Genomic DNA, 6952 nt, shown 5'->3' on the forward strand with positions numbered 1-6952 from the left:
AGAGGACTTCAGTCTTTGGGACCTAACTGCATCCATAATGCTTTCTTTTCTTTATTGTGAAAAAAAAAAATGTTTTGTGGTAATTTCTGTTTTGTTTTCACACATTTGTCAAATGTGCAACCTCTGGTGTTGAGAAAGAATAGCTCGACACTTTAATAATCTAAACCAAGAACTTCCCTCAAGGCATTCTTAAGAAATCATGTTCAACAGGAAGGCACAGACAAACAGGCAACCTAAAAACATGTTGCCTCCAGTCATATTTGTTGTTGCCACTGAGGCATGAGAATGAGTAATTTACAACAGATATATCAGCGTGGCCTTATAATGAGGAAATAAAACAAATATAGTGACCCAAGGTGTTTTAGTTTTGTATATCGACCAAAGTCAATATCAACCATGAGCTAGCCTCTGTTCGTTTGTTTAGAAATTATACGCATAATTAAACATTTAATTAAAAGTATTGCTTTTGCAAAGATTACCACTGTCATAATTTAAGCTGAATATGAGCGTAATCATATTACAGCTGCAGAAGGCTGTGGGATATAATTTAATTGCTATATGAATCTCAGTGTTGATGGGACTATTCTTGGAGGTAGATGCGGATGCACTTTACCTAGAAACTCTCTGCTCTGTATATTATGCTGCACGATGTCACCAGGACTGACGAAGTGGTTGCTGCTGTGGTGTTGCAGTCAGTCGGCAGTCAGCCAGGCTCTTAAAAACTGGGATTTGGTTTGTTGGTGCTAAATCTGGCTTTGCCAAACCTTAATCTCGGGCACTGGGTCACTTGAACAGACTGTGGCGAGTATACAGGAGGAGCAAATCAGATGCACATGCTTGATGATTTGCGTGTAAAGATTAAACGTGTGTAGAATCCTGATCCATTGCTTAATAGCAATGCCACGTACATGGCTGGAACTTAACTACTCTGAGAGTGAAATGAAGTATTTAAATATATGGTCTGGCCCAATAATATATATGTATATATGAACCCTAATTCCAAAGAAGGTTGGGCCATGTGCTATTAAGAATAAAATGTGGATTTATTAAATTTACAATCATTTAATTCAGTGTTTATTTACATTTTACACCTTTTAAAACTGTGTTTGTATGTTATTGGTGCTTACAAATGTTTGCAACCATTTTATTATGGAGCAGTGTCTCCATTTGGTTGCCTTCATCGTCAGTTATGGCAATAAAGATGATTTACTTTTAAGTCGTGCAAAATAATCTTTTAATACGTTTGATTACTTTCTTGCATTAATAAGAATTTAGGTCCTTAGAGGCTGAGTAACATGGGTCAATTACAATGATTGCTCAAGTTATGGATTTTGTCTTTTGGCTTCATTGTCTTCTGTTACTTGCAGCAGTTGAGACTGATGTGTTTTGTCAGAGCTATCGGGACAATTGATTAAATTAACAGTCTTCACACAACATCACTTTAGTCTGTGAAGCAGCAAAACAACTTAATATTGCTGATATGGTCTTACCTCAAGAGGCAGGAGAGTGAGGGTTCATGAAATTCTGACTTTGGGACAAAATTAATAAAAGTTCATAAACATACATACAGTGGATATCAAAATGCTTTATTTCAAATTTTCAACCACTTTTTGAACACAACCATGGAACTATACTCTGGTGCTTCTCATCTGTGTAGGAATGCTTTGTATTTTACAGCCATTACCAGCTTGCCAAATCCTGGCCGAGTCTGCTGCAGCACATCCCATCAGCCCACAGGCTCAGCTGACTGATCAATAGACCACTTAGCGGCCGTGAGCTACACATCCCAGTCATTTGACCTGCTGGAGCTGTGGGAATGGGCACGCAATTCAATAAGCATCGAGCCACTGAAACAACTGAACTGGACCGCCAACTTGAGGAACTTCCTCCTCCCGGACAGATCCACATACATCTGCTCTGAATGCAGAGTAGGTGCGTCAAAGCTATCGTCACACACTCATGGTGAGATTGAGATGTGGATTAGCATGGAGCTATTGATTCCTTCTTGTTGCATATAAAGAAGTAGTTGAATTAACTGAAAGCTTATCCTTTGTATATTTCCGGTTCTGGACTCACCTTAAATGTGAATCTGTGAATATATCGTTTTAGGATCAAGAATATTTTTTGGCATGAAATAATAATAGTAACTTTACATCTCTACCAAGACCAATGCCCAGTTTCACAATTTTAAAGACAGTTATCTGAATCTGCATCAATTTAATTAGCTTGTTCTTTTCCTCATTTTTAATCGTGCCTCGTCATCATCAAACTTCAAAAAATGTTTATGGTTTTTCAATGACTGATCACAAACCTCCATGTCTCACCTTAGCAGAGGAAAAAGGCTTGTATAATACAGTTTTAGTGCAGAGATACAGTCAATCTAATCTAACTTAAGCTCACCACCTTCTGCAGCGTTGTTGAATTTTAAGAACAAAATAAGCAACAAAGTGTAGCAGCGTTGTGGTTTTGTGGTATTCCTCACAGATGACCTTTAAGGTCATCCAGTCCCCTTACAGTAAATGATCCTTTTCATTCGGTTCTTTTGAAAATGAAGGTATTTTATATCAGTTAATAAAAAGACTGACATTTTGAGGTTGCACACTTTTCAAAAGACCGCACAGAGCATCAGATAAAATGAGCCGCTCTTTCTTTCATTTACAGCCAGTTATTCTGTCAGATTCTCAAGGCCCTTGAGTTCAGCTATTTAACATGAAAAAGTAATGATAAAAGTTTATTTTCAAGTTCATAAAATATGCAAAAACCGTCTTCTGTGTATAATATATTGCATGAGCAATGCAATTCTAGGACGCTGAAACAACAGAGGAACTGCAACATATGAAGCAGATGATTGTTTGCAAACACTAAAATTTACACTGCACCATTGCCAACAAACCAGTCTAATAAATTCCTGCCAGGAGGCCCACAAAGGAAGCTGAAGCCACCTGCTCTACCACTTTATCCATTTTATCATTGTGAATGAGCAGAAATCAGTTGCTTTCTGTCTTCTCCCCTCCTGTCTCCCTTTCCCTTCCCCTTCTTTCTCTATCGGGTCACACAGAAGGCGGTAATTCACTTTCACTAATGCAGTTCGGCAGCAGCCTGTGAAGGACATGAAATTATGGAACATTTCCCAGCAACGTTGTGTGTCTGACATTAAGCTGCCAAAGTATATAAATAAATGAAAATAAAAGAACTGCAGTCTTCCTCTGCCTTGCTTTTTGATAGAATTATAACTTTTGATAAAGGGGTCCCTTAACTTGAGCTCACCATTTTTTTAAATGTGAAAAGAAGTTATTATTATTTTGATTCAGCTTACACCCTTCCCTTTACATGTTATATCACCTGTTTCTGGGGCAAATTTAGTGGACGTTGTGCACACGGTAGTGATTGTGTAAGTGAGTAAAAGTTGTTTTGTTTTTTCATCTCTGTGTTTTGCAAGTTGTGGTTGCTGATTTGAATTTCTTTGTGGATTTTTTGCATCATTTTCTGGTCAGAAGAAAGGATACTTAAACAAATTTCACATGCATCTGTCCCATGTTCATTCTATCAGAGGTGGTGGACCATGCTGCTACCCCCGTCAGCTACTCTGTCTGGCGCGTCTAACCATGCATCATCATCATCAAGTAAAATATTATCAAGCAAGATAAAGTGTTCCAAAATGATTGCTTTAGCCTTGTTTCTTATAAGTTCCCTCTGACAAAGTGGTCAGATAATCTCATTTGTTATCCTTTCATCTTGCCCTCGGTATCTCAGGCATTGGAGAAGGGCTCGGCCTGAGTGCCAGCAGATAATGTACGAAGGGCCAGACAGACAATCAAATTGACGAGTCCTGGAGGAAGAGAGAATGGTGAGAAAGTTGTGGCGCCGGGCAGACGTTAGTCTGAAAGGACGTTAAGCCTTCTTCTAGATGGCTCTTCTAAGCAGCAGTGATCTGATTGAAGGGAGAACAGTAAATATGCATATCTTCTTCCTCATTAATCAGCCGCCACTTACAAGCCAAGTGCAGACTAAACTAACCTTTTAAAATCCACACGCCGGACGATAATGTTATGACACAAATGGAATTTTTTTTCTTATCCTTAAAACGAATCAGTGTTTGAATGTTTAGCTTTTAGTGCAAGATAAATTAGGAAATTTTTTTAAAGTATCTAGTACACAGTCATATTGTGACATGTTTTTTCTCTGACACTTTTATCTTTGGTGTTTTGGGGATGGTTCAATTGAAACTGCAGTTCAAATAGAAATTAAGTATGTTTTTCTGCCACTTTGATTAAGTAATTCCTCAGTTTCATCATTACTTACTTTATTAAATTTGTTTTTTTCTGTTAGTGCAGTAACAGAATATATTTCACCTTCATTCTAATTTAATTCACTTCAATTTTCAGTTTTCCATCGTATAATTAAATTAACTTTGCTTAATGTAAACTGTAGACATTTGTCAGATTTTATCAACACCAGCTGAACGTTGGTACATTTTTGGCTCTTGAAACTGCTGTATTTTATTTTGAAATGAAAAGTTTTCATATTATTATGCCTATCCTGTGGTACTAATTATTAATACATGAATTAATTCAACAGAATATCTAAAATTGCAAGAAGGATGCAATACATTTTCAGGACTGTATAAAGCAAATGACTCAGGCTTCTGAAACTGAAGTCACTACCTCCATTAAACCAACATGGAACATCCAAATCGCAGTTTCTTGAAAGGCCACTTGAGGCAATGAAAGAAAGTCAGTCTCTGCCATTTTTTCAGTGTACGATAGTTTATAGCGACTTTTGCAAATTACTTTTCACAACACATTACCGGATACTTCAAGTGCACTATATTTATATGGGATATACTGTCATTCGAACTGCAACATAAGATGGGGAACTCCCCCATCTCACCCCTTAGTCAGTGACACAGCCTTGGCCAATCGTGTGACCAGTTCCACCCTGCAAAGGTGCCAGCTGTTACAGCTGTGTAGTAAAATTCACTGTCTGATTGTTCTCTTCAGTTTTTTTCTTTTAACTTAATTCGGCCTGTTGTTTTTATTTATCTGGTTGTTTGTGCATCATGCAGCTCTTGGTGGGAGGTAGTGGTGCAGAGATGAGTCATGCTCAATTTAGACTCAATTTTTAACAACTATGCATAATAATCTACTGCTGCTCTTAGCTTTTTGGTTTCTGCAGTCTGCTCTAAGTGTTACATAAGGCTGAGTTCTCATAGATTAAGACAAAGCAAGGCAAATCTGTAAGGAAACAATGAGAAACTCTCATGTACCAACTGTTTTGTTGGGTGGCTTTTTTCCAATAATTAAAAAATTACTACTAAATTACTTTCCTGATACTGATAGTGGTTTAATCGTGTGAAACTTTAGCTGTATCGGAGATGCTAACGCTTTCTGTCTTTCGAGACACTTATAGCACTCATATAAAAGTATGTTTTACTATGTTGCTCATAGTTTTGCTGCTGCCAAAAATGTAGCTTCTCATACGCTACTTGGCAGTTGTGATGTTTAAACAAGTGACTCTCATAGTTCAGTTCAGTTTAATTTTTTTTTTTATATAGCACCCATTCACAAAAGTAGGTGTCTCAAAGCACGTGTACTGTGAGGTAGAGACTGCAAGACCTGAAAGAGAAAGAGAAAGAGAACCACCATGTTTCTTTAATTTCTGTCCAAATGGAAGAATATAGTGTGAGTCTTCCATCATCTTCCGAAAGGTTAGAATTTCGATGTTTATGTATTTTTCCTGCTACCAGAATGTATTTAGACAGGTTTTTACTATGGACAGGAATTTGCTATAAAAAATTACACCTGTTAGTACCCACTGTTAACTGATTATCATAATTAAATTCACATCACTTTCATTTTTTTCAGCTTGAATTCAAAACATCACTTGGCTGTTGTTGTTGTGAATTAAAAACACACAAAACCACATATTTGTTTAAAAATGTGTAAGTTTTATATTTCTGACAATGTTTCCAAATATTTAGAAGTGATTCACAGCAGTTTCCCAAACTCTTTGTTAATTTTTTTAAAATCTAATTTCATTTCATTTCATTATTGATTCTTCTTGCCTGATGACAGAACACGTTAACACAGTACTATGGTTGGCTCTTGGTGCTTTTTTAAATCTAAGTAAATACAATCTGTGCCCCAGCACAGTCTTAAAAGCATGAAGGAGATTTTAGGAGACAAGCAGTTACTCTAAGAAGCTGGACAAGGCCGTAGAGGTTCCTTTACCCCTCAGCAAGACTGATATCCCAGCCTTTGTGCAAGGAGGATCAGAATGAGCATTGCCAAGCTCTGCAAAATGACCTCCAAATGGAGACTGGTGTGAATGTCTCTGACCAAATAATCAGAAAAAGACCTTGTGAGGCTGACCTGAAGGCAGGGCCCACTAAACCTGACATGGTTTAGTGGGCCCTGTGTTCACTGCCCGGCACGGTATTCTATAGTAAATGCCAAATTTGGCATTTACAGTCAAATCTTAACACATTACCCAATCCATATCAGTATTGATATCCAGCTTGATTTTTTTCCATTGAGATGTGGCGTGTTTTCAAAGTGCTCCTTTAATTTTTTTGGAGCAGTCTATATCAGAAGAGATTGGAAAAACACCCCTCTCCCAAAAGTCCAGATGTTTACACCGTTGCTAAAAGATAAGGAATACTACACAGTAGTAAACGTGGCTCTGTCCCAGATTTTTGAGAGTTGTTGCTGCCATCAAATTCAAAATGAGCTAATATTTTTTGCAAAACAGTACATCCCATGTGCTATAGTATGTAGTATGTATAGTATGTGTATGAGATTTACACTGCGTTCTTTTTGTATTTAAATTTTACGCAGCACCAAAACATTTGTGGAATGTGTTTTGTACTTAGCTTCAAAATTCTGGTTGCATCTGGACACAGCATGGAATAAATTCTCACACAGTTTCCTGCATGTGTTCTATTATCTGATGA

The sequence above is a fragment of the Oreochromis niloticus genome, linkage group LG4 (assembly GCF_001858045.2).
Source record: "Oreochromis niloticus isolate F11D_XX linkage group LG4, O_niloticus_UMD_NMBU, whole genome shotgun sequence".
Classification (NCBI taxonomy): domain Eukaryota; kingdom Metazoa; phylum Chordata; class Actinopteri; order Cichliformes; family Cichlidae; genus Oreochromis; species Oreochromis niloticus.